At 44.8% G+C, this 19492-nt stretch overlaps 68 non-coding genes across 68 annotated transcripts; all 68 read right to left on the minus strand.

Moving 5' to 3' along the window:
• Positions 1 to 4002: 4002 nt before the first annotated feature.
• Positions 4003 to 4075, minus strand: TRNAR-UCG (transfer RNA arginine (anticodon UCG)). The gene has a single exon. It is a non-coding gene; the product is annotated as a tRNA-Arg (tRNA).
• Positions 4076 to 4577: 502 nt separating this feature from the next.
• On the minus strand, positions 4578 to 4650 carry TRNAR-UCG (transfer RNA arginine (anticodon UCG)). The gene has a single exon. It is a non-coding gene; the product is annotated as a tRNA-Arg (tRNA).
• Positions 4651 to 4721: 71 nt separating this feature from the next.
• Positions 4722 to 4794, minus strand: TRNAR-UCG (transfer RNA arginine (anticodon UCG)). Its single transcript has one exon. It is a non-coding gene; the product is annotated as a tRNA-Arg (tRNA).
• Positions 4795 to 4865: 71 nt separating this feature from the next.
• TRNAR-UCG (transfer RNA arginine (anticodon UCG)) lies at positions 4866 to 4938 on the minus strand. Its single transcript has one exon. It is a non-coding gene; the product is annotated as a tRNA-Arg (tRNA).
• A 71-nt stretch (positions 4939 to 5009) lies between these two features.
• On the minus strand, positions 5010 to 5082 carry TRNAR-UCG (transfer RNA arginine (anticodon UCG)). Its single transcript has one exon. It is a non-coding gene; the product is annotated as a tRNA-Arg (tRNA).
• A 71-nt stretch (positions 5083 to 5153) lies between these two features.
• TRNAR-UCG (transfer RNA arginine (anticodon UCG)) lies at positions 5154 to 5226 on the minus strand. The gene has a single exon. It is a non-coding gene; the product is annotated as a tRNA-Arg (tRNA).
• A 71-nt stretch (positions 5227 to 5297) lies between these two features.
• TRNAR-UCG (transfer RNA arginine (anticodon UCG)) lies at positions 5298 to 5370 on the minus strand. The gene has a single exon. It is a non-coding gene; the product is annotated as a tRNA-Arg (tRNA).
• A 358-nt stretch (positions 5371 to 5728) lies between these two features.
• On the minus strand, positions 5729 to 5801 carry TRNAR-UCG (transfer RNA arginine (anticodon UCG)). The gene has a single exon. It is a non-coding gene; the product is annotated as a tRNA-Arg (tRNA).
• Positions 5802 to 5872: 71 nt separating this feature from the next.
• Positions 5873 to 5945, minus strand: TRNAR-UCG (transfer RNA arginine (anticodon UCG)). The gene has a single exon. It is a non-coding gene; the product is annotated as a tRNA-Arg (tRNA).
• A 213-nt stretch (positions 5946 to 6158) lies between these two features.
• Positions 6159 to 6231, minus strand: TRNAR-UCG (transfer RNA arginine (anticodon UCG)). Its single transcript has one exon. It is a non-coding gene; the product is annotated as a tRNA-Arg (tRNA).
• A 71-nt stretch (positions 6232 to 6302) lies between these two features.
• On the minus strand, positions 6303 to 6375 carry TRNAR-UCG (transfer RNA arginine (anticodon UCG)). The gene has a single exon. It is a non-coding gene; the product is annotated as a tRNA-Arg (tRNA).
• Positions 6376 to 6446: 71 nt separating this feature from the next.
• Positions 6447 to 6519, minus strand: TRNAR-UCG (transfer RNA arginine (anticodon UCG)). The gene has a single exon. It is a non-coding gene; the product is annotated as a tRNA-Arg (tRNA).
• Positions 6520 to 7021: 502 nt separating this feature from the next.
• Positions 7022 to 7094, minus strand: TRNAR-UCG (transfer RNA arginine (anticodon UCG)). The gene has a single exon. It is a non-coding gene; the product is annotated as a tRNA-Arg (tRNA).
• Positions 7095 to 7165: 71 nt separating this feature from the next.
• On the minus strand, positions 7166 to 7238 carry TRNAR-UCG (transfer RNA arginine (anticodon UCG)). The gene has a single exon. It is a non-coding gene; the product is annotated as a tRNA-Arg (tRNA).
• A 71-nt stretch (positions 7239 to 7309) lies between these two features.
• On the minus strand, positions 7310 to 7382 carry TRNAR-UCG (transfer RNA arginine (anticodon UCG)). The gene has a single exon. It is a non-coding gene; the product is annotated as a tRNA-Arg (tRNA).
• Positions 7383 to 7453: 71 nt separating this feature from the next.
• TRNAR-UCG (transfer RNA arginine (anticodon UCG)) lies at positions 7454 to 7526 on the minus strand. The gene has a single exon. It is a non-coding gene; the product is annotated as a tRNA-Arg (tRNA).
• A 214-nt stretch (positions 7527 to 7740) lies between these two features.
• Positions 7741 to 7813, minus strand: TRNAR-UCG (transfer RNA arginine (anticodon UCG)). The gene has a single exon. It is a non-coding gene; the product is annotated as a tRNA-Arg (tRNA).
• Positions 7814 to 8028: 215 nt separating this feature from the next.
• On the minus strand, positions 8029 to 8101 carry TRNAR-UCG (transfer RNA arginine (anticodon UCG)). The gene has a single exon. It is a non-coding gene; the product is annotated as a tRNA-Arg (tRNA).
• A 71-nt stretch (positions 8102 to 8172) lies between these two features.
• On the minus strand, positions 8173 to 8245 carry TRNAR-UCG (transfer RNA arginine (anticodon UCG)). The gene has a single exon. It is a non-coding gene; the product is annotated as a tRNA-Arg (tRNA).
• Positions 8246 to 8316: 71 nt separating this feature from the next.
• Positions 8317 to 8389, minus strand: TRNAR-UCG (transfer RNA arginine (anticodon UCG)). Its single transcript has one exon. It is a non-coding gene; the product is annotated as a tRNA-Arg (tRNA).
• Positions 8390 to 8460: 71 nt separating this feature from the next.
• On the minus strand, positions 8461 to 8533 carry TRNAR-UCG (transfer RNA arginine (anticodon UCG)). The gene has a single exon. It is a non-coding gene; the product is annotated as a tRNA-Arg (tRNA).
• A 71-nt stretch (positions 8534 to 8604) lies between these two features.
• Positions 8605 to 8677, minus strand: TRNAR-UCG (transfer RNA arginine (anticodon UCG)). The gene has a single exon. It is a non-coding gene; the product is annotated as a tRNA-Arg (tRNA).
• A 71-nt stretch (positions 8678 to 8748) lies between these two features.
• Positions 8749 to 8821, minus strand: TRNAR-UCG (transfer RNA arginine (anticodon UCG)). The gene has a single exon. It is a non-coding gene; the product is annotated as a tRNA-Arg (tRNA).
• Positions 8822 to 9179: 358 nt separating this feature from the next.
• TRNAR-UCG (transfer RNA arginine (anticodon UCG)) lies at positions 9180 to 9252 on the minus strand. Its single transcript has one exon. It is a non-coding gene; the product is annotated as a tRNA-Arg (tRNA).
• Positions 9253 to 9323: 71 nt separating this feature from the next.
• On the minus strand, positions 9324 to 9396 carry TRNAR-UCG (transfer RNA arginine (anticodon UCG)). The gene has a single exon. It is a non-coding gene; the product is annotated as a tRNA-Arg (tRNA).
• A 71-nt stretch (positions 9397 to 9467) lies between these two features.
• Positions 9468 to 9540, minus strand: TRNAR-UCG (transfer RNA arginine (anticodon UCG)). The gene has a single exon. It is a non-coding gene; the product is annotated as a tRNA-Arg (tRNA).
• Positions 9541 to 9611: 71 nt separating this feature from the next.
• On the minus strand, positions 9612 to 9684 carry TRNAR-UCG (transfer RNA arginine (anticodon UCG)). Its single transcript has one exon. It is a non-coding gene; the product is annotated as a tRNA-Arg (tRNA).
• A 71-nt stretch (positions 9685 to 9755) lies between these two features.
• On the minus strand, positions 9756 to 9828 carry TRNAR-UCG (transfer RNA arginine (anticodon UCG)). The gene has a single exon. It is a non-coding gene; the product is annotated as a tRNA-Arg (tRNA).
• A 71-nt stretch (positions 9829 to 9899) lies between these two features.
• Positions 9900 to 9972, minus strand: TRNAR-UCG (transfer RNA arginine (anticodon UCG)). Its single transcript has one exon. It is a non-coding gene; the product is annotated as a tRNA-Arg (tRNA).
• A 358-nt stretch (positions 9973 to 10330) lies between these two features.
• TRNAR-UCG (transfer RNA arginine (anticodon UCG)) lies at positions 10331 to 10403 on the minus strand. Its single transcript has one exon. It is a non-coding gene; the product is annotated as a tRNA-Arg (tRNA).
• Positions 10404 to 10474: 71 nt separating this feature from the next.
• TRNAR-UCG (transfer RNA arginine (anticodon UCG)) lies at positions 10475 to 10547 on the minus strand. The gene has a single exon. It is a non-coding gene; the product is annotated as a tRNA-Arg (tRNA).
• Positions 10548 to 10906: 359 nt separating this feature from the next.
• TRNAR-UCG (transfer RNA arginine (anticodon UCG)) lies at positions 10907 to 10979 on the minus strand. Its single transcript has one exon. It is a non-coding gene; the product is annotated as a tRNA-Arg (tRNA).
• A 71-nt stretch (positions 10980 to 11050) lies between these two features.
• Positions 11051 to 11123, minus strand: TRNAR-UCG (transfer RNA arginine (anticodon UCG)). The gene has a single exon. It is a non-coding gene; the product is annotated as a tRNA-Arg (tRNA).
• Positions 11124 to 11194: 71 nt separating this feature from the next.
• Positions 11195 to 11267, minus strand: TRNAR-UCG (transfer RNA arginine (anticodon UCG)). The gene has a single exon. It is a non-coding gene; the product is annotated as a tRNA-Arg (tRNA).
• A 71-nt stretch (positions 11268 to 11338) lies between these two features.
• TRNAR-UCG (transfer RNA arginine (anticodon UCG)) lies at positions 11339 to 11411 on the minus strand. The gene has a single exon. It is a non-coding gene; the product is annotated as a tRNA-Arg (tRNA).
• Positions 11412 to 11482: 71 nt separating this feature from the next.
• On the minus strand, positions 11483 to 11555 carry TRNAR-UCG (transfer RNA arginine (anticodon UCG)). Its single transcript has one exon. It is a non-coding gene; the product is annotated as a tRNA-Arg (tRNA).
• A 215-nt stretch (positions 11556 to 11770) lies between these two features.
• Positions 11771 to 11843, minus strand: TRNAR-UCG (transfer RNA arginine (anticodon UCG)). The gene has a single exon. It is a non-coding gene; the product is annotated as a tRNA-Arg (tRNA).
• Positions 11844 to 11914: 71 nt separating this feature from the next.
• Positions 11915 to 11987, minus strand: TRNAR-UCG (transfer RNA arginine (anticodon UCG)). Its single transcript has one exon. It is a non-coding gene; the product is annotated as a tRNA-Arg (tRNA).
• Positions 11988 to 12058: 71 nt separating this feature from the next.
• TRNAR-UCG (transfer RNA arginine (anticodon UCG)) lies at positions 12059 to 12131 on the minus strand. Its single transcript has one exon. It is a non-coding gene; the product is annotated as a tRNA-Arg (tRNA).
• A 71-nt stretch (positions 12132 to 12202) lies between these two features.
• Positions 12203 to 12275, minus strand: TRNAR-UCG (transfer RNA arginine (anticodon UCG)). The gene has a single exon. It is a non-coding gene; the product is annotated as a tRNA-Arg (tRNA).
• A 215-nt stretch (positions 12276 to 12490) lies between these two features.
• Positions 12491 to 12563, minus strand: TRNAR-UCG (transfer RNA arginine (anticodon UCG)). The gene has a single exon. It is a non-coding gene; the product is annotated as a tRNA-Arg (tRNA).
• Positions 12564 to 12634: 71 nt separating this feature from the next.
• On the minus strand, positions 12635 to 12706 carry TRNAR-UCG (transfer RNA arginine (anticodon UCG)). Its single transcript has one exon. It is a non-coding gene; the product is annotated as a tRNA-Arg (tRNA).
• Positions 12707 to 12777: 71 nt separating this feature from the next.
• Positions 12778 to 12850, minus strand: TRNAR-UCG (transfer RNA arginine (anticodon UCG)). Its single transcript has one exon. It is a non-coding gene; the product is annotated as a tRNA-Arg (tRNA).
• A 503-nt stretch (positions 12851 to 13353) lies between these two features.
• On the minus strand, positions 13354 to 13426 carry TRNAR-UCG (transfer RNA arginine (anticodon UCG)). The gene has a single exon. It is a non-coding gene; the product is annotated as a tRNA-Arg (tRNA).
• Positions 13427 to 13497: 71 nt separating this feature from the next.
• Positions 13498 to 13570, minus strand: TRNAR-UCG (transfer RNA arginine (anticodon UCG)). Its single transcript has one exon. It is a non-coding gene; the product is annotated as a tRNA-Arg (tRNA).
• A 71-nt stretch (positions 13571 to 13641) lies between these two features.
• Positions 13642 to 13714, minus strand: TRNAR-UCG (transfer RNA arginine (anticodon UCG)). Its single transcript has one exon. It is a non-coding gene; the product is annotated as a tRNA-Arg (tRNA).
• A 503-nt stretch (positions 13715 to 14217) lies between these two features.
• TRNAR-UCG (transfer RNA arginine (anticodon UCG)) lies at positions 14218 to 14290 on the minus strand. Its single transcript has one exon. It is a non-coding gene; the product is annotated as a tRNA-Arg (tRNA).
• Positions 14291 to 14361: 71 nt separating this feature from the next.
• Positions 14362 to 14434, minus strand: TRNAR-UCG (transfer RNA arginine (anticodon UCG)). Its single transcript has one exon. It is a non-coding gene; the product is annotated as a tRNA-Arg (tRNA).
• Positions 14435 to 14505: 71 nt separating this feature from the next.
• On the minus strand, positions 14506 to 14578 carry TRNAR-UCG (transfer RNA arginine (anticodon UCG)). Its single transcript has one exon. It is a non-coding gene; the product is annotated as a tRNA-Arg (tRNA).
• Positions 14579 to 14793: 215 nt separating this feature from the next.
• TRNAR-UCG (transfer RNA arginine (anticodon UCG)) lies at positions 14794 to 14866 on the minus strand. The gene has a single exon. It is a non-coding gene; the product is annotated as a tRNA-Arg (tRNA).
• Positions 14867 to 15081: 215 nt separating this feature from the next.
• TRNAR-UCG (transfer RNA arginine (anticodon UCG)) lies at positions 15082 to 15154 on the minus strand. The gene has a single exon. It is a non-coding gene; the product is annotated as a tRNA-Arg (tRNA).
• Positions 15155 to 15657: 503 nt separating this feature from the next.
• Positions 15658 to 15730, minus strand: TRNAR-UCG (transfer RNA arginine (anticodon UCG)). Its single transcript has one exon. It is a non-coding gene; the product is annotated as a tRNA-Arg (tRNA).
• Positions 15731 to 15801: 71 nt separating this feature from the next.
• Positions 15802 to 15874, minus strand: TRNAR-UCG (transfer RNA arginine (anticodon UCG)). Its single transcript has one exon. It is a non-coding gene; the product is annotated as a tRNA-Arg (tRNA).
• A 71-nt stretch (positions 15875 to 15945) lies between these two features.
• On the minus strand, positions 15946 to 16018 carry TRNAR-UCG (transfer RNA arginine (anticodon UCG)). The gene has a single exon. It is a non-coding gene; the product is annotated as a tRNA-Arg (tRNA).
• A 503-nt stretch (positions 16019 to 16521) lies between these two features.
• Positions 16522 to 16594, minus strand: TRNAR-UCG (transfer RNA arginine (anticodon UCG)). The gene has a single exon. It is a non-coding gene; the product is annotated as a tRNA-Arg (tRNA).
• Positions 16595 to 16665: 71 nt separating this feature from the next.
• On the minus strand, positions 16666 to 16738 carry TRNAR-UCU (transfer RNA arginine (anticodon UCU)). Its single transcript has one exon. It is a non-coding gene; the product is annotated as a tRNA-Arg (tRNA).
• A 71-nt stretch (positions 16739 to 16809) lies between these two features.
• Positions 16810 to 16882, minus strand: TRNAR-UCG (transfer RNA arginine (anticodon UCG)). Its single transcript has one exon. It is a non-coding gene; the product is annotated as a tRNA-Arg (tRNA).
• Positions 16883 to 16953: 71 nt separating this feature from the next.
• TRNAR-UCG (transfer RNA arginine (anticodon UCG)) lies at positions 16954 to 17026 on the minus strand. The gene has a single exon. It is a non-coding gene; the product is annotated as a tRNA-Arg (tRNA).
• Positions 17027 to 17097: 71 nt separating this feature from the next.
• TRNAR-UCG (transfer RNA arginine (anticodon UCG)) lies at positions 17098 to 17170 on the minus strand. The gene has a single exon. It is a non-coding gene; the product is annotated as a tRNA-Arg (tRNA).
• Positions 17171 to 17385: 215 nt separating this feature from the next.
• Positions 17386 to 17458, minus strand: TRNAR-UCG (transfer RNA arginine (anticodon UCG)). Its single transcript has one exon. It is a non-coding gene; the product is annotated as a tRNA-Arg (tRNA).
• A 215-nt stretch (positions 17459 to 17673) lies between these two features.
• TRNAR-UCG (transfer RNA arginine (anticodon UCG)) lies at positions 17674 to 17746 on the minus strand. The gene has a single exon. It is a non-coding gene; the product is annotated as a tRNA-Arg (tRNA).
• A 71-nt stretch (positions 17747 to 17817) lies between these two features.
• Positions 17818 to 17890, minus strand: TRNAR-UCG (transfer RNA arginine (anticodon UCG)). The gene has a single exon. It is a non-coding gene; the product is annotated as a tRNA-Arg (tRNA).
• Positions 17891 to 17961: 71 nt separating this feature from the next.
• On the minus strand, positions 17962 to 18033 carry TRNAR-UCG (transfer RNA arginine (anticodon UCG)). The gene has a single exon. It is a non-coding gene; the product is annotated as a tRNA-Arg (tRNA).
• Positions 18034 to 18104: 71 nt separating this feature from the next.
• TRNAR-UCU (transfer RNA arginine (anticodon UCU)) lies at positions 18105 to 18177 on the minus strand. The gene has a single exon. It is a non-coding gene; the product is annotated as a tRNA-Arg (tRNA).
• A 215-nt stretch (positions 18178 to 18392) lies between these two features.
• TRNAR-UCG (transfer RNA arginine (anticodon UCG)) lies at positions 18393 to 18465 on the minus strand. Its single transcript has one exon. It is a non-coding gene; the product is annotated as a tRNA-Arg (tRNA).
• A 71-nt stretch (positions 18466 to 18536) lies between these two features.
• Positions 18537 to 18609, minus strand: TRNAR-UCG (transfer RNA arginine (anticodon UCG)). The gene has a single exon. It is a non-coding gene; the product is annotated as a tRNA-Arg (tRNA).
• Positions 18610 to 19112: 503 nt separating this feature from the next.
• Positions 19113 to 19185, minus strand: TRNAR-UCG (transfer RNA arginine (anticodon UCG)). Its single transcript has one exon. It is a non-coding gene; the product is annotated as a tRNA-Arg (tRNA).
• Positions 19186 to 19256: 71 nt separating this feature from the next.
• On the minus strand, positions 19257 to 19329 carry TRNAR-UCG (transfer RNA arginine (anticodon UCG)). The gene has a single exon. It is a non-coding gene; the product is annotated as a tRNA-Arg (tRNA).
• Positions 19330 to 19492: the final 163 nt, after the last annotated feature.

Below are 19492 nucleotides of genomic sequence, written 5' to 3' on the forward strand. Positions count from 1 at the left end.
GAAACATACCGAGACGGAAGACCGGCGGCGCAACGAGAAGTGATAGATAACCGGAAAACGTGTAGGCCCAATTGCAAGGCGCCGCCATAAAGATTAAGAATCTGCGACGAAAGATCCCGAGCGAAAATCGGAGTAGTCTCTGCAAACAACGTAAGAGCTTCGCGAACGCGAAACGCCTTAACTTTGGTACAAATGTCTACTAGCCCGAACCCTCCGATCAGCGTTGGCCGAACAAGACTCTCATAGGCGACCAGATGAGGGCCATTGCCCCAAATAAAGTTCAAAATGGCTTCCCGAAATTGACGAAGCCAAAAAGGCGAAATATCGACTGTTTTTAAAATATGCCAGAGCATAGATGCAGCGAGCACATTGACAACCAAAACTTTGCCAACGACCGAGAGAGTACGACCTTTCCAAGACCGCAAGACCCGAGAGAACTTGCCATAGCGCTCCTCCCATTGAAGGCGAGCCGAATGCACAGAATCGTAGTCTATCCAAATACCGAGAATTTTCAAAGGTGAACTAGAAAGCGTTACGCCGCTGATCTCGATAGGGTCCCGACCATGATATAGACCAAGCCATTTCGCGTGGCACTTTGACGGGTTCAATTTCGCTCCGGAGGCTTGACCGAAATCCGCAAAAACGTCGCAGATCGCGGGAATCGCGGCCGCTGTTGAGGTTACAACCGTGGTGGCATCCATATGTTGAAAGAGAGTCGGCAAAACCGAATGCGCGGATAACCGTACCGGCGGGATGGATTCGTGCGACGTGACCGCGGAAAACAGAGGTTCCGAGGCTAAAACATATAGCAGAGGGCTAAGCGGGCACCCTTGGCGAACCGACCGCCCTAACGAAAAGACATCAGTCAAATGACCATTGACTTTGACACAGGCCCTGGAACCCGCGACAAAAGCTTGAATCCACTTGCAGAAAAACGGGCCAAACCCCATGGCCGCTAAGAGCTCAAATAAATATGGCCATGCCACCCGGTCGAAAGCCTTCATAAGGTCCAGCTGGACCATAATGCCACCCTCTTCACGAAGGCGGAGGTTCTCGGCGACATCTGACAACAGTCTCGTGGAGGTAGAAATGTCCCGACCACGAACCGCACCCGTTTGAGTAGCTGACGTAATGTTCGGCAAAAGCGACGCTACTCGGAGAGCAAAAACTTTGGATAAAATTTTATAATCAGTATTGAGTAACGTTATAGGCCTCCAGTTCTTTAAAAGAGTTAAATCACCAGTCTTGGGCAAAAGGATAATAAGACCTATTTTCATGCTGCGCGGAATTCGGCCCTGATCACGGGCGATATGGGCTAAGCGAAGAAAGTCATCCTTAATAAGCGGAAGAAAAAACCGCCAAAACTCCACCGTCAAACCATCAAGTCCCGGACTCTTATTGGGCTTCATAGACCCCAAGGACCGCTCGAGTTCCTCCCAGGTGACAGGCAACTCAACTGCGTCACGATCAGCTTTCGATACCCGGTCCCGGACCCGATTGCTAAAACTTCGACTCTGGGCCTCGCAAATAGGCTCCTGAGTATAAAGGGCATTATAGAAATCAAAAATTTGCTGACGGATGAGACGCCCGTCGCGAAAGACCTCTCCTGATGGAGACACTAAACGACCAATCGATTTGATACTCTGACGATGAGTCTCCAGGCGCAGAAAATAGCGCGTGGGCCGCTCACCCAATTCTTTAAAATCCGTCTTAGCGCGTACGACCTGGCCACGAAGCACCTCAGAATCGAAATCCGCCAATGCCTGCTTAGCGTCCAGCAACTCCGGCAAACAAGTAAGATCGGACACGTAGCGAGACTCGAGGTGAGAAATCCGAACCAATAAAGCAGCGCGAGAACTTCTCAACTTCTGAGCGCGAGCTTTGCCGTAAAACATGGCGTAATCCTTAATACAAACTTTAAGATTTTCGTACCATTGAAAAATATCTACACGGTACTCGACGGTGTCGCGACTCCGATCAACAATACGCTGGATGCCCGTACGGAAGCGCTCCTCTTGAAGTAACGTAGAGTTAAACGCCCAGACCCCAGGGCCGCGCTGGACGCCACTGGGATCAAAGACGAAAGACACGGCCTTGTGGTCAGAAAAAGGAACATTCAAGATTAGATTCCGCGAACAATTATGCGCATCCGTTGGGCGAATAAATAAATAGTCAATCCGCGACATGACAAAGTTCCCGAATACGAAACCGGAACGAGTATAATCAAAATGATCGGCGTGAGAAGCCCTCCAGGGATCATAAAGATCAAGACTGGTAAGCCAAAGCTTAAAACGCGTAGGCGGAACAACGGAACGAAGATTAGAAACGGGGCGACGATCAAGAGATGAGTTTAAAATATCATTAAAATCCCCCGCTATAATCGGACGAGGTAAAAGCGAACACCACAACTTCGCCGAAGACATAAAAAGAGAACGCGACGGCGCGTCATTCGGAGCGTAAATATTCGCGAAATCCATAGGAACATCGTCAACAACCGCGGAGACGGAAAGAAATCGGCCGCAGTCGCTTCGAAAAACTCGCGAAGGAACAATATCCAGCCCAGCCCGAAAGCAGGTCGCTACGCCGCAAAAAGTAGTAGTAGGGTCATTATCCCAAAAAACGCGGCCGCGAAAAATTTTCCGAAAAGTACTCACATGTTCATTCGTCCAGTGTGTCTCTTGTAAAAAAACCACATCATACGCGTCCATAAAAATAAGCACTTCCGACATCTTATTAACATTCCGAAGACCATTAACGTTAAGAGAGACGATTTTTAATGGCATTAAAGGAACCGGGGACAGGCGTAACAACGGTTGGCAGGGACGAAGAAGGCAACTTGGCAGGTGCGATGGCATGCGAATCCGTAGAGTAGACGTTCGTCTTCTTAGGAGGAGGCTGGCGTTTATCAACATCCGAGCCACTCGTCGAAGTCAAAATTCTCTTACCAACGTCCTTCGTAACGTGCTTGGGAAATTTCGGCCGATCAACATTGTCGCCCCCCTGGGCAACCATGCCTTGAGAGGACTCTTTGGCTAAAAGAACCTGATCAGGAATCAGGCCCGCATCCTGTTCTTCGACCATCCTATCAGCGACCGGATCCTTGGATTCAACAACTTCAGCGCGAGTTGGACAGGACCGAGCCACATGACCTTGCTTCTTACAACGAAAACAGATAAAAGAGGGACAGTCTTTATACAGGTGGCTCGAAGAGAGACACCCATTACAAACTTTACTCTGAGAGGAGTGACGAACCTGATAAAAAGTCTCCCGACCTAAAACGTCTTTGATCTTTAGACCGTACGGTAACGAACTGACACATTCGGCAAGGCGAACCTTGACCGAACGAATTCCAAAATAAATTCCGGCGTCATTTTTAGTCCAGATAATTTCGCCACGCAACTCACATTGTAAGCTTTCCAATTTCGCCTTCACCGCTTCGTCACTCACAAACTCAGGTAAACCATAGATATGGACAATAACTGTTTTCCTCGCTATCCCAGACACAGCAAAACGCGTCTCTCCTACTTCGATCCCAGCATCAAGACACAATTCCGCTTCTTCCTCGCGTAAGAAGGTGACGTAATAGCCACCCTCCGTAGCAACAACCGACGAGACCGTATTAGGCCCGTAATCCAAAATACATGCCGTCAAAATTTCTTGCTTCGAAACTTCTTTCACGACGCATTCCACAAAAATGGAACGTTTTAAAACATCCATCCTGGAATTCAGAAGAAAACCCAGGAGGGCACGAAAAACGAAAAATAAACTGCGCGAATTAGTAAATTTTAAATTAAGCAAACAAAATGTTAGAAAAAGAACCGAAACTAAGGCTTAGCGAGAAGACGAGGAGAGCAAAGAAAAACGAACCGCACTCTCCAAAAAACCAAACGCGACTCCAAGTCAGACGCCTTATCCATTAGGCCACGTGGACGGTGTTATGACGTAATCAGACATTATTGAAAAAATGAGAGCTAATCAATCTAGGGAAATCATTATAAAGCTCGTCCGCGGCAGGACTCGAACCTACAATGTTCTGATTCGAAGTCAGATGCCTTATCCATTAGGCCACGTGGACGGTGTTGTGATGCAATCAGACATTGTATAAAAAATGTAAGCTAATCAATCTAGGTAAATCATTATGAAGCTGGACCGCGGCAGGACTCGAACCTGCAATCTTCTGATTCGAAGTCAGACGCCTTATCCATTAGGTCACGTGGACGGTGTTATGACGGAATCAGACATTGTATAAAAAATGTAAGCTAAACAACCTAGGGAATTCATTATGAAGCTCGTCCGCGGCAGGACTCAAACCTGCAATCTTCTTATTCGAAGTCAGACGCCTTATCCATTAGGCCACGTGGACGGTGTTATGACGTAATCAGACATTGAATAAAAAATGTAAGCTAAACAACCTAGGGAATTCATTATGAAGCTCGTCCGCGGCAGGACTCGAACCTGCAATCTTCTGATTCGAAGTAAGACGCCTTATCCATTAAGCCACGTGGCCGTGTTATGACGTAATCAGACATTGTATAAAAAATGTAAGCTAAACAACCTAGGGAATTCATTATGAAGCTCGTCCGCGGCAGGACTCGAACCTGCAATCTTCTGATTCGAAGTTAGACGCCTTATCCATTAGGCCACGTGGACGGTGTTATGACGTAATCAGACATTGTTTAAAAAATGTAAGCTAAACAACCTAGGGAATTCATTATGAAGCTCGTCCGCGGCAGGACTCGAACCTGCAATCTTCTGATTCGAAGTCAGACGCCTTATCCATTAGGCCACGTGGACGTTGTTGTGGTGCAATCAGACATTGTATAAAAAATGTAAGCTAAACAACCTAGGGAATTCATTATGAAGCTCGTCCGCGGCAGGACTCGAACCTGCAATCTTCTGATTCGAAGTCAGACGCCTTATCCATTAGGCCACGTGGACGGTGTTGTGATGCAATCAGACATTGTATAAAAAATGTAAGCTAAACAACCTAGGGAATTCATTATGAAGCTCGTCCGCGGCAGGACTCGAACCTGCAATCTTCCGATTCGAAGTCAGACGCCTTATCCATTAGGCCACGTGGACGGTGTTGTGATGCAATCAGACATTGTATAGAAAATGTAAGCTAAACAACCTAGGGAATTCATTATGAAGCTCGTCCGCGGCAGGACTCGAACCTGCAATCTTCTGATTCGAAGTCAGACGCCTTATCCATTAGGCCACGTGGACGGTGTTATGACGTAATCAGACATTGTTGAAAAAATGAAAGCTAATCAATCTAGGGAATTCATTATGAAGCTCGTCCGCGGCAGGACTCGAACCTGCAATGTTCTGATTCGAAGTCAGACGCCTTATCCATTAGGCCACGTGGACGGTGTTATGACGTAATCAGACATTATTGAAAAAATGAGAGCTAATCAATCTAGGGAAATCATTATGAAGCTCGTCCGCGGCAGGACTCGAACCTGCAATGTTCTGATTCGAAGTCAGACGCCTTATCCATTAGGCCAAGTGGACGTTGTTGTAGTGCAATCAGACATTGTATAAAAAATGTAAGCTAAACAACCTAGGGAATTCATTATGAAGCTCGTCCGCTGCAGGACTCGAACCTGCAATCTTCTGATTCGAAGTCAGACGTCTATCCATTAGGCCACGTGGACGGTGTTATGACGTAATCAGACATTGTATAAAAAATGTAAGCTAAACAACCTAGGGAATTCATTATGAAGCTCGTCCGCGGCCGGACTCGAACCTGCAATCTTCTGATTCGAAGTCAGACGCCTTATCCATTAGGCCACGTGGACGTTGTTGTGGTGCAATCAGACATTGTATAAAAAATGTAAGCTAAACAACCTAGGGAATTCATTATGAAGCTCGTCCGCGGCAGGACTCGAACCTGCAATCTTCTGATTCGAAGTCAGACGCCTTATCCATTAGGCCACGTGGACGTTGTTATAGTGCAATCAGACATTGTATAAAAATGTAAGCTAAACAACCTAGGGAATTCATTATGAAGCTCATTCGCGGCAGGACTCGAACCTGCAATCTTCTGATTCGAAGTAAGACGCCTTATCCATTAAGCCACGTCGCCGTGTTATGACGTAATCAGACATTGTATAAAAAATGTAAGCTAAACAACCTAGGGAATTCATTATGAAGCTCGTCCGCGGCAGGACTCGAACCTGCAATCTTCTGATTCGAAGTCAGACGCCTTATCCATTAGGCCACGTGGACGGTGTTATGACGTAATCAGACATTGTATAAAAAATGTAAGCTAAACAACCTAGGGAATTCATTATGAAGCTCGTCCGCGGCAGGACTCGAAACTGCAATCTTCTGATTCGAAGTCAGACGCCTTATCCATTAGGCCACGTGGACGGTGTTGTGATGCAATCAGACATTGTATAAAAAATGTAAGCTAATCAATCTAGGTAAATCATTATGAAGCTGGTCCGCGGCAGGACTCGAACCTGCAATCTTCTGATTCGAAGTCAGACGCCTTATCCATTAGGCCACGTGGACGGTGTTATGACGGAATCAGACATTGTATAAAAAATGTAAGCTAAACAACGTTGGGAATTCATTATGAAGCTCGTCCGCGGCAGGACTCAAACCTGCAATCTTCTTATTCGAAGTCAGACGCCTTATCCATTAGGCCACGTGGACGGTGTTATGACGTAATCAGACATTGAATAAAAAATGTAAGCTAAACAACCTAGGGAATTCATTATGAAGCTCGTCCGCGGCAGGACTCGAACCTGCAATCTTCTGATTCGAAGTAAGACGCCTTATCCATTAAGCCACGTGGCCGTGTTATGACGTAATCAGACATTGTATAAAAAATGTAAGCTAAACAACCTAGGGAATTCATTATGAAGCTCGTCCGCGGCAGGACTCGAACCTGCAATCTTCTGTTTCGAAGTCAGACGCCTTATCCATTAGGCCACGTGGACGTTGTTGTAGTGCAATCAGACATTGTATAAAAAATGTAAGCTAAACAACCTAGGGAATTCATTATGAAGCTCGTCCGCGGCAGGACTCGAACCTGCAATCTTCTGATTCGAAGTCAGACGCCTTATCCATTAGGCCACGTGGACGGTGTTATGACGGAATCAGACATTGTATAAAAAATGTAAGCTAAACAACCTAGGGAATTCATTATGAAGCTGGTCCGCGGCAGGACTCGAACCTGCAATCTTCTGATTCGAAGTCAGACGCCTTATCCATTAGGCCACGTGAACGGTGTTATGACGTAATCAGACATTGAATAAAAAATGTAAGCTAAACAACCTAGGGAATTCATTATGAAGCTCGTCCGCGGCAGGACTCGAACCTGCAATCTTCTGATCCGAAGTCAGACGCCTTATCCATTAGGCCACGTGGACGTTGTTATAGTGCAATCAGACATTGTATAAAAAATGTAAGCTAAACAACCTAGGGAATTCATTATGAAGCTCGTCCGCGGCAGGACTCGAAACTGCAATCTTCTGATTCGAAGTCAGACGCCTTATCCATTAGGCCACGTGGACGTTGTTATAGTGCAATCAGACATTGTATAAAAAATGTAAGCTAAACAACCTAGGGAATTCACTATGAAGCTCATTCGCGGCAGGACTCGAACCTGCAATCTTCTGATTCGAAGTAAGACGCCTTATCCATTAACCCACGTGGCCGTGTTATGACGTAATCAGACATTGTATAAAAAATGTAAGCTAAACAACCTAGGGAATTCATTATGAAGCTCGTCCGCGGCAGGACTCGAACCTGCAATCTTCTGATTCGAAGTCAGACGCCTTATCCATTAGGCCACGTGGACGTTGTTATAGTGCAATCAGACATTGTATAAAAAATGTAAGCTAAACAACCTAGGGAATTCATTATGAAGCTCGTCCGCGGAAGGACTCGAACCTGCAATCTTCTGATTTGAAGTCAGACGCCTTATCCATTAGGCCACGTGGACGGTGTTATGACGTAATCAGACATTGTATAAAAAATGTAAGCTAATCAATCTAGGGAAATCATTATGAAGCTCGTCCGCGGCAGGACTCGAACCTGCAATATTCTGATTCGAAGTCAGACGCCTTATCCATTAGGCCACGTGGACGGTGTTATGACGTAATCAGACATTGTATAAAAAATGTAAGCTAAACAACCTAGGGAATTCATTATGAAGCTCGTCCGCGGCAGGACTCGAACCTGCAATCTTCTGATTCGAAGTCAGACGCCTTATCCATTAGGCCACGTGGACGGTGTTATGACGTAATCAGACATAGTATAAAAAATGTAAGCTAAACAACCTAGGGAATTCATTATGAAGCTCGTCCGCGGCAGGACTCGAACCTGCAATCTTCTGATTCGAAGTCAGACGCCTTATCCATTAGGCCACGTGGACGGTGTTATGACGTAATCAGACATTGTTGAAAAAATGAAAGCTAATCAATCTAGGGAATTCATTATGAAGCTCGTCCGCGGCAGGACTCGAACCTGCAATGTTCTGATTCGAAGTCAGACGCCTTATCCATTAGGCCACGTGGACGGTGTTATGACGTAATCAGACATTATTGAAAAAATGAGAGCTAATCAATCTAGTGAAATCATTATAAAGCTCGTCCGCGGCAGGACTCGAACCTGCAATGTTCTGATTCGAAGTCAGATGCCTTATCCATTAGGCCACGTGGACGGTGTTGTGATGCAATCAGACATTGTATAAAAAATGTAAGCTAATCAATCTAGGTAAATCATTATGAAGCTGGTCCGCGGCAGGACTCGAACCTGCAATCTTCTGATTCGAAGTCAGACGCCTTATCCATTAGGCCACGTGGACGGTGTTATGACGGAATCAGACATTGTATAAAAAATGTAAGCTAAACAACCTAGGGAATTCATTATGAAGCTCGTCCGCGGCAGGACTCAAACCTGCAATCTTCTTATTCGAAGTCAGACGCCTTATCCATTAGGCCACGTGGACGGTGTTATGACGTAATCAGACATTGAATAAAAAATGTAAGCTAAACAACCTAGGGAATTCATTATGAAGCTCGTCCGCGGCAGGACTCGAACCCGCAATCTTCTGATTCGAAGTAAGACGCCTTATCCATTAAGCCACGTGGCCGTGTTATGACGTAATCAGACATTGTATAAAAAATGTAAGCTAAACAACCTAGGGAATTCATTATGAAGCTCGTCCGCGGCAGGACTCGAACCTGCAATCTTCTGATTCGAAGTTAGACGCCTTATCCATTAGGCCACGTGGACGGTGTTATGACGTAATCAGACATTGTTTAAAAAATGTAAGCTAAACAACCTAGGGAATTCATTATGAAGCTCGTCCGCGGCAGGACTCGAACCTGCAATCTTCTGATTCGAAGTCAGACGCCTTATCCATTAGGCCACGTGGACGTTGTTGTGGTGCAATCAGACATTGTATAAAAAATGTAAGCTAAACAACCTAGGCAATTCATTATGAAGCTCGTCCGCGGCAGGACTCGAACCTGCAATCTTCTGATTCGAAGTCAGACGCCTTATCCATTAGGCCACGTGGACGGTGTTGTGATGCAATCAGACATTGTATAAAAAATGTAAGCTAAACAACCTAGGGAATTCATTATGAAGCTAGTCCGCGGCAGGACTCGAACCTGCAATCTTCTGATTCGAAGTCAGACGCCTTATCCATTAGGCCACGTGGACGGTGTTGTGATGCAATCAGACATTGTATAAAAAATGTAAGCTAAACAACCTAGGGAATTCATTATGAAGCTCGTCCGCGGCAGGACTCGAACCTGCAATCTTCTGATTCGAAGTCAGACGCCTTATCCATTAGGCCACGTGGACGGTGTTATGACGTAATCAGACATTGTTGAAAAAATGAAAGCTAATCAATCTAGGGAATTCATTATGAAGCTCGTCCGCGGCAGGACTCGAACCTGCAATGTTCTGATTCGAAGTCAGACGCCTTATCCATTAGGCCACGTGGACGGTGTTATGACGTAATCAGACATTATTGAAAAAATGAGAGCTAATCAATCTAGGGAAATCATTATGAAGCTCGTCCGCGGCAGGACTCGAACCTGCAATGTTCTGATTCGAAGTCAGACGCCTTATCCATTAGGCCAAGTGGACGTTGTTGTAGTGCAATCAGACATTGTATAAAAAATGTAAGCTAAACAACCTAGGGAATTCATTATGAAGCTCGTCCGCTGCAGGACTCGAACCTGCAATCTTCTGATTCGAAGTCAGACGTCTATCCATTAGGCCACGTGGACGGTGTTATGACGTAATCAGACATTGTATAAAAAATGTAAGCTAAACAACCTAGGGAATTCATTATGAAGCTCGTCCGCGGCCGGACTCGAACCTGCAATCTTCTGATTCGAAGTCAGACGCCTTATCCATTAGGCCACGTGGACGGTGTTATGACGGAATCAGACATTGTATAAAAAATGTAAGCTAAACAACCTAGGGAATTCATTATGAAGCTGGTCCGCGGCAGGACTCGAACCTGCAATCTTCTGATTCGAAGTCAGACGCCTTATCCATTAGGCCACGTGGACGGTGTTATGACGGAATCAGACATTGTATAAAAAATGTAAGCTAAACAACCTAGGGAATTCATTATGAAGCTCGTCCGCGGCAGGACTCGAACCTGCAATCTTCTTATTCGATGTCAGACGCCTTATCCATTAGGCCACGTGGACGTTGTTACGACGTAATCAGACATTGTATAAAAAATGTAAGCTAAACAACCTAGGGAATTCATTATGAAGCTCGTCCGCGGCAGGACTCGAACCTGCAATCTTCTGATTCGAAGTCAGACGCCTTATCCATTAGGCCAAGTGGACGTTGTTATAGTGCAATCAGACATTGTATAAAAAATGTAAGCTAAACAACCTAGGGAATTCATTATGAAGCGCGTCCGCGGCAGGACTCGAACCTGCAATCTTCTGATTCGAAGTCAGACGCCTTATCCATTAGGCCACGTGGACGGTGTTATGACGTAATCAGACATTGTATAAAAAATGTAAGCTAACCAACCTAGGGAATTCATTATGAAGCTCGTCCGCGGCAGGACTCGAACCTGCAATCTTCTGATTCGAAGTCAGACGCCTTATCCATTAGGCCACGTGGACGGTGTTATGACGTAATCAGACATTGTATAAAAAATGTAAGCTAAACAACCTAGGGAATTCATTATGAAGCTCGTCCGCGGCAGGACTCGAACCTGCAATCTTCTGATTCGAAGTCAGACGCCTTATCCATTAGGCCACGTGGACGTTGTTGTAGCGCAATCAGACATTGTATAAAAAATGTAAGCTAAACAACCTAGGGAATTCATTATGAAGCTCGTCCGCGGCAGGACTCGAACCTGCAATCTTCTGATTCGAAGTTAGACGCCTTATCCATTAGGCCACGTGGACGGTGTTATGACGTAATCAGACATTGTATAAAAAATGTAAGGTAAACAATCTAGGGAAATCATTATCAAGCTCGTCCGCGACAGGACTCGAACCTGCAATCTTCTGATTCGAAGTCAGACGCCTTATCCATTAGGCCACGTGGACGGTGTTATGACGTAATCAGACATTGTATAAAAAATGTAAGCTAAACAATCTAGGGAAATCATTATCAAGCTCGTCCGTGATAGGACTCGAACCTGCAATCTTCTGATTCGAAGTCAGACGCCTTATCCATTAGGCCACGTGGACGGTGGTATGATGCAATCAGACATTGTATAAAAAATGTAAGCTAAACAACCTAGGGAATTCATTATGAAGCTCGTCCGCGGCAGGACTCGAACCTGCAATCTTCTGATTCGAAGTCAGACGCCTTATCCATTAGGCCACGTGGACGGTGTTATGACGCAATCAGACATTGTATAAAAAATGTAAGCTAAACAACCTAGGGAATTCGTTATGAAGCTCGTCCGCGGCAGGACTCGAACCTGCAATCTTCTGATTCGAAGTCAGACGCCTTATCCATTAGGCCACGTGGACGGTGTTATGACGCAATCAGACATTGTATAAAAAATGTAAGCTAAACAACCTAGGGAATTCATTATGAAGCTCGTCCGCGGCAGGACTCGAACCTGCAATCTTCTGATTCGAAGTCAGACGCCTTATCCATTAGGACACGTGGACGGTGTTATGACGTAATCAGACATTGTATAAAAAATGTAAGCTAAACAATCTAGGGAAACCATTATCAAGCTCGTCCGCGGCAGGACTCGAACCTGCAATCTTCTGATTCGAAGTCAGACGCCTTATCCATTAGGCCACGTGGACAGTGTTATGATGCAATCAGACATTGTATAAAAAATGTAAGCTAATCAATCTAGGGAAATCATTATGAAGCTCGTCCGCGGCAGGACTCGAACCTGCAATCTTCCGATTCGAAGTCAGACGCCTTATCCATTATACCACGTGGACGGTGTTATGACGCAATCAGACATTGTATAAAAAATGTAAGCTAAACAACCTAGGGAATTCATTATGAAGCTCGTCCGCGGCAGGACACGAACCTGCAATCTTCTGATTCGAAGTCAGACGCCTTATCCATTAGGCTACGTGGACGGTGTTATGACGCAATCAGACATTGTATAAAAAATGTAAGCTAAACAACCTAGGGAATTCATTATGAAGCTCGTCCGCGGCAGGACTCGAACCTGCAATCTTCTGATTCGAAGTCAGACGCCTTATCATTAGGCCACGTGGACGGTGTTATGATGCAATCAGACATTGTATAAAAAATGTAAGCTAATCAATCTAGGGAAATCATTATGAATCTCGTCCGCGACAGGACTCGAACCTGCAATCTTCTGATTCGAAGTCAGAAGCCTTATCCATTTGGCCACGTGGACGATGTTGTGAGGCACTCAGACATTGTATAAAAAATGTAAGCTAATCGATCTAGGGAAATCATTATGAAGCTCGTCCGCGGCAGGACTCGAACCTGCAATCTTCTGATAAGCAGTCAGACGCCTTATCCATTAGACCACGTGGACGGTGTTATGACGCAATCAGACATTGTATAAAAAATGTAAGCTAAACAACCTAGGGAATTCATTATGAAGCTCGTCCGCGGAAGGACTCGAACCTGCAATCTTCTGATTAGAAGTCAGACGCCTTATCCTTTAGGCCACGTTGACGGTGTTATGACGTAATCAGACATTGTTGAAAAAATGAAAGCTAATCAATCTAGGGAAATCATTATGAAGCTCGTCCGCATCAGGACTCGAACCTGCAATCTTCTGATTCGAAGTCAGACGCCTTATCCATTAGGCCACGTGGACGGTGTTATAACCTAATCAGACATTGTATAAAAAATGTAAGCTAAACAACCTAGGGAATTCATTATGAAGCTCGTCCGCGGCAGGAATCGAACCTGCAATCTTCTGATTCGAAGTCAGACGCCTTAGCCATTAGGCCACGTGGACGGTGTTATGATGCAATCAGACATTGTATAAAAAATGTAAGCTAATCAATCTAGGGAAATCATTATGAAGCTCGTCCGCGGCAGGACTCGAACCGGCAATCTTCTGATTCGAAGTCAGACGCCTTATCCATTAGGCCACGTGGACGGTGTTATGACGTAATCAGACATTGTATAAAAAATGTAAGCTAATCGATCTAGGGAAATCATTATGAAGCTCGTCCGCGGCAGGACTCGAACCTGCAATCTTCTGATTCGAAGTCAGACGCCTTATCCATTAGACCACGTGGACGGTGTTATGACGCAATCAGACATTGTATAAAAAATGTAAGCTAAACAACCTAGGGAATTCATTATGAAGCTCGTCCGCGGAAGGAATCGAACCTGCAATCTTCTGATTCGAAGTCAGACGCCTTAGCCATTAGGCCACGTGGACGGTGTTATGATGCAATCAGACATTGTATAAAAAATGTAAGCTAATCAATCTAGGGAAATCATTATAAAGCTCGTCCGCGGCAGGACTCGAACCGGCAATCTTCTGATTCGAAGTCAGACGCCTTATCCATTAGGCCACGTGGACGGTGTTATGACGCAATCAGACATTGTATAAAAAATGTAAGCTAAACAACCTAGGGAATTCATTATGAAGCTCGTCCGCGGAAGGACTCGAACCTGCAATCTTCTGATTTGAAGTCAGACGCCTTATCCATTAGGCCACGTGGACGGTGTTATGACGTAATCAGACATTGTATAAAAAATGTAAGCTAATCAATCTAGGGAAATCATTATGAAGCTCGTCCGCGGCAGGACTCGAACCTGCAATCTTCTGATTCGAAGTCAGACGCCTTATCCATTAGGCCACGTGGATGGTGTTGTGATGCAATCAGACATTGTATAAAAAATGTAAGCTAATCAATCTAGGTAAATCATTATGAAGCTGGTCCGCGGCAGGACTCGAACCTGCAATCTTCTGATTCGAAGTCAGACGCCTTATCCATTAGGCCACGTGGACGGTGTTATGACGTAATCAGACATTGTATATAAAATGTAAGCTAAACAATCTAGGGAAATCATTATCAAGCTCGTCCGCGACAGGATTCGAACCTGCAATCTTCTGATTCGAAGTCAGACGCCTTATCCATTAGGCCACGTGGACGGTGTAATGACGTAATCAGACATTGTATAAAAAATGTAATCTAAACAATCTAGGGAAATCATTATCAAGCTCGTCCGCGACAGGACTCGAAACTGCAATCTTCTGATTCGAAGTCAGACGCCGTATCCATTAGGCCACGTGGACGGTGTTATGATGCAATCAGACATTGTATAAAAAATGTAAGCTAAACAACCTAGGGAATTCATTATGAAGCTCGTCCGCGGCAGGAATCGAACCTGCAATCTTCTGATTCGAAGTCAGACGCCTTAGCCATTAGGCCACGTGGACGGTGTTATGATGCAATCAGACATTGTATAAAAAATGTAAGCTAATCAATCTAGGGAAATCATTATGAAGCTCGTCCGCGGCAGGACTCGAACCGGCAATCTTCTGATTCGAAGTCAGACGCCTTATCCATTAGGCCACGTGGACGGTGTTATGACGTAATCAGACATTGTATAAAAAATGTAAGCTAATCGATCTAGGGAAATCATTATGAAGCTCGTCCGCGGCAGGACTCGAACCTGCAATCTTCTGATTCGAAGTCAGACGCCTTATCCATTAGACCACGTGGACGGTGTTATGACGCAATCAGACATTGTATAAAAAATGTAAGCTAAACAACCTAGGGAATTCATTATGAAGCTCGTCCGCGGAAGGAATCGAACCTGCAATCTTCTGATTCGAAGTCAGACGCCTTAGCCATTAGGCCACGTGGACGGTGTTATGATGCAATCAGACATTGTATAAAAAATGTAAGCTAATCAATCTAGGGAAATCATTATAAAGCTCGTCCGCGGCAGGACTCGAACCGGCAATCTTCTGATTCGAAGTCAGACGCCTTATCCATTAGGCCACGTGGACGGTGTTATGACGCAATCAGACATTGTATAAAAAATGTAAGCTAAACAACCTAGGGAATTCATTATGAAGCTCGTCCGCGGAAGGACTCGAACCTGCAATCTTCTGATTTGAAGTCAGACGCCTTATCCATTAGGCCACGTGGACGGTGTTATGACGTAATCAGACATTGTATAAAAAATGTAAGCTAATCAATCTAGGGAAATCATTATGAAGCTCGTCCGCGGCAGGACTCGAACCTGCAATCTTCTGATTCGAAGTCAGACGCCTTATCCATTAGGCCACGTGGATGGTGTTGTGATGCAATCAGACATTGTATAAAAAATGTAAGCTAATCAATCTAGGTAAATCATTATGAAGCTGGTCCGCGGCAGGACTCGAACCTGCAATCTTCTGATTCGAAGTCAGACGCCTTATCCATTAGGCCACGTGGACGGTGTTATGACGTAATCAGACATTGTATATAAAATGTAAGCTAAACAATCTAGGGAAATCATTATCAAGCTCGTCCGCGACAGGATTCGAACCTGCAATCTTCTGATTCGAAGTCAGACGCCTTATCCATTAGGCCACGTGGACGGTGTAATGACGTAATCAGACATTGTATAAAAAATGTAATCTAAACAATCTAGGGAAATCATTATCAAGCTCGTCCGCGACAGGACTCGAAACTGCAATCTTCTGATTCGAAGTCAGACGCCGTATCCATTAGGCCACGTGGACGGTGTTATGATGCAATCAGACATTGTATAAAAAATGTAAGCTAAACAACCTAGGGAATTCATTATGAAGCTCGTCCGCGGAAGGACTCGAACCTGCAATCTTCTGATTTGAAGTCAGACGCCTTATCCATTAGGCCACGTGGACGGTGTTATGACGTAATCAGACATTGTATAAAAAATGTAATCTAAACAATCTAGGGAAATCATTATCAAGCTCGTCCGCGACAGGACTCGAAACTGCAATCTTCTGATTCGAAGTCAGACGCCGTATCCATTAGGCCACGTGGACGGTGTTATGATGCAATCAGACATTGTATAAAAAATGTAAGCTAAACAACCTAGGGAATTCACTATGAAGCTCGTCCGCGGCAGGACTCGAACCTGCAATCTTCTGATTCGAAGTCAGACGCCGTATCCATTAGGCCACGTGGACGGTGTTATGACGTAATCAGACATTGTATAAAAAATGTAAGCTAAACAACCTAGGGAATTCATTATGAAGCTCGTCCGCGGCAGGACTCGAACCTGCAATCTTCTGATAAGAAGTCAGACGCCTTATCCATTAGGCTACGTGGACGGTGTTATGATGCAATCAGACATTGTATAAAAAATGTAAGCTAAACAACCTAGGGAATTCATTATGAAGCTCGTCCGCGGCAGGACTCGAACCTGCAATCTTCTGATTCGAAGTCAGACGCCTTATCCATTAGGCCACGTGGACGGTGTTATGACGCAATCAGACATTGTATAAAAAATGTAAGCTAAACAACCTAGGGAATTCATTATGAAGCTCGTCCGCGGCAGGACTCGAACCTGCAATCTTCTGATTCGAAGTCAGACGCCTTATCCATTAGGACACGTGGACGGTGTTATGACGTAATCAGACATTGTATAAAAAATGTAAGCTAAACAATCTAGGGAAACCATTATCAAGCTCGTCCGCGGCAGGACTCGAACCTGCAATCTTCTGATTCGAAGTCAGACGCCTTATCCATTAGGCCACGTGGACAGTGTTATGATGCAATCAGACATTGTATAAAAAATGTAAGCTAATCAATCTAGGGAAATCATTATGAAGCTCGTCCGCGGCAGGACTCGAACCTGCAATCTTCCGATTCGAAGTCAGACGCCTTATCCATTATACCACGTGGACGGTGTTATGACGCAATCAGACATTGTATAAAAAATGTAAGCTAAACAACCTAGGGAATTCATTATGAAGCTCGTCCGCGGCAGGACACGAACCTGCAATCTTCTGATTCGAAGTCAGACGCCTTATCCATTAGGCTACGTGGACGGTGTTATGACGCAATCAGACATTGTATAAAAAATGTAAGCTAATCAATCTAGGGAAATCATTATGAAGCTCGTCCGCGGCAGGACTCGAACCTGCAATCTTCCGATTCGAAGTCAGACGCCTTATCCATTATACCACGTGGACGGTGTTATGACGCAATCAGACATTGTATAAAAAATGTAAGCTAAACAACCTAGGGAATTCATTATGAAGCTCGTCCGCGGCAGGACACGAACCTGCAATCTTCTGATTCGAAGTCAGACGCCTTATCCATTAGGCTACGTGGACGGTGTTATGACGCAATCAGACATTGTATAAAAAATGTAAGCTAAACAACCTAGGGAATTCATTATGAAGCTCGTCCGCGGCAGGACACGAACCTGCAATCTTCTGATTCGAAGTCAGACGCCTTATCCATTAGGCTACGTGGACGGTGTTATGACGCAATCAGACATTGTATAAAAAATGTAAGCTAAACAACCTAGGGAATTCATTATGAAGCTCGTCCGCGGCAGGACTCGATCCTGCAATCTTCTGATTCGAAGTCAGACGCCTTATCATTAGGCCACGTGGACGGTGTTATGAAGTAATCAGACATTGTATAAAAAATGTAAGCTAATCGATCTAGGGAAATCATTATGAAGCTCGTCCGCGGCAGGACTCGAACCTGCAATCTTCTGATAAGAAGTCAGACGCCTTATCCATTAGACCACGTGGACGGTGTTATGACGCAATCAGACATTGTATAAAAAATGTAAGCTAAACAACCTAGGGAATTCATTATGAAGCTCGTCCGCGGAAGGACTCGAACCTGCAATCTTCTGATTAGAAGTCAGACGCCTTATCCTTTAGGCCACGTTGACGGTGTTATGACGTAATCAGACATTGTTGAAAAAATGAAAGCTAATCAATCTAGGGAAATCATTATGAAGCTCGTCCGCGGCAGGACTCGAACCTGCAATCTTCTGATTCGAAGTCAGACGCCTTATCCATTAGGCCACGTGGACGGTGTTATGACCTAATCAGACATTGTATAAAAAATGTAAGCTAAACAACCTAGGGAATTCATTATGAAGCTCGTCCGCGGCAGGAATCGAACCTGCAATCTTCTGATTCGAAGTCAGACGCCTTAGCCATTAGGCCACGTGGACGGTGTTATGATGCAATCAGACATTGTATAAAAAATATAAGCTAATCAATCTAGGGAAATCATTATGAAGCTCGTCCGCGGCAGGACTCGAACCGGCAATCTTCTGATTCGAAGTCAGACGCCTTATCCATTAGGCCACGTGGACGGTGTTATGACGCAATCAGACATTGTATAAAAAATGTAAGCTAAACAACCTAGGGAATTCATTATGAAGCTCGTCCGCGGAAGGACTCGAACCTGCAATCTTCTGATTTGAAGTCAGACGCCTTATCCATTAGGCCACGTGGACGGTGTTATGACGTAATCAGACATTGTATAAAAAATGTAAGCTAATCAATCTAGGGAAATCATTATGAAGCTCGTCCGCGGCAGGACTCGAACCTGCAATATTCTGATTCGAAGTCAGACGCTTTATCCATTAGGCCACATGGACGGTGTTATGACGTAATCAGACATTGTTGAAAAAATGAAAGCTAATCAATCTAGGGAAATTATTATGAAGCTCGTCCGCGGCAGGACTCGAACCTGCAATCTTCTGATTCGAAGTCAGACGCCTTATCCATTAGGCCACGTGGACGGTGTTATGACGTAATCAGACATTGTATATAAAATGTAAGCTAAACAATCTAGGGAAATCATTATCAAGCTCGTCCGCGACAGGATTCGAACCTGCAATCTTCTGATTCGAAGTCAGACGCCTTATCCATTAGGCCACGTGGACGGTGTTATGACGTAATCAGACATTGTATAAAAAATGTAATCTAAACAATCTAGGGAAATCATTATCAAGCTCGTCCGCGACAGGACTCGAAACTGCAATCTTCTGATTCGAAGTCAGACGCCGTATCCATTAGGCCACGTGGACGGTGTTATGATGCAATCAG

Source organism: Leiobunum rupestre, chromosome 9 (genome assembly GCF_980474605.1).
Source record: "Leiobunum rupestre chromosome 9, qqLeiRupe1.1.hap1, whole genome shotgun sequence".
Lineage (NCBI taxonomy): Eukaryota > Metazoa > Arthropoda > Arachnida > Opiliones > Sclerosomatidae > Leiobunum > Leiobunum rupestre.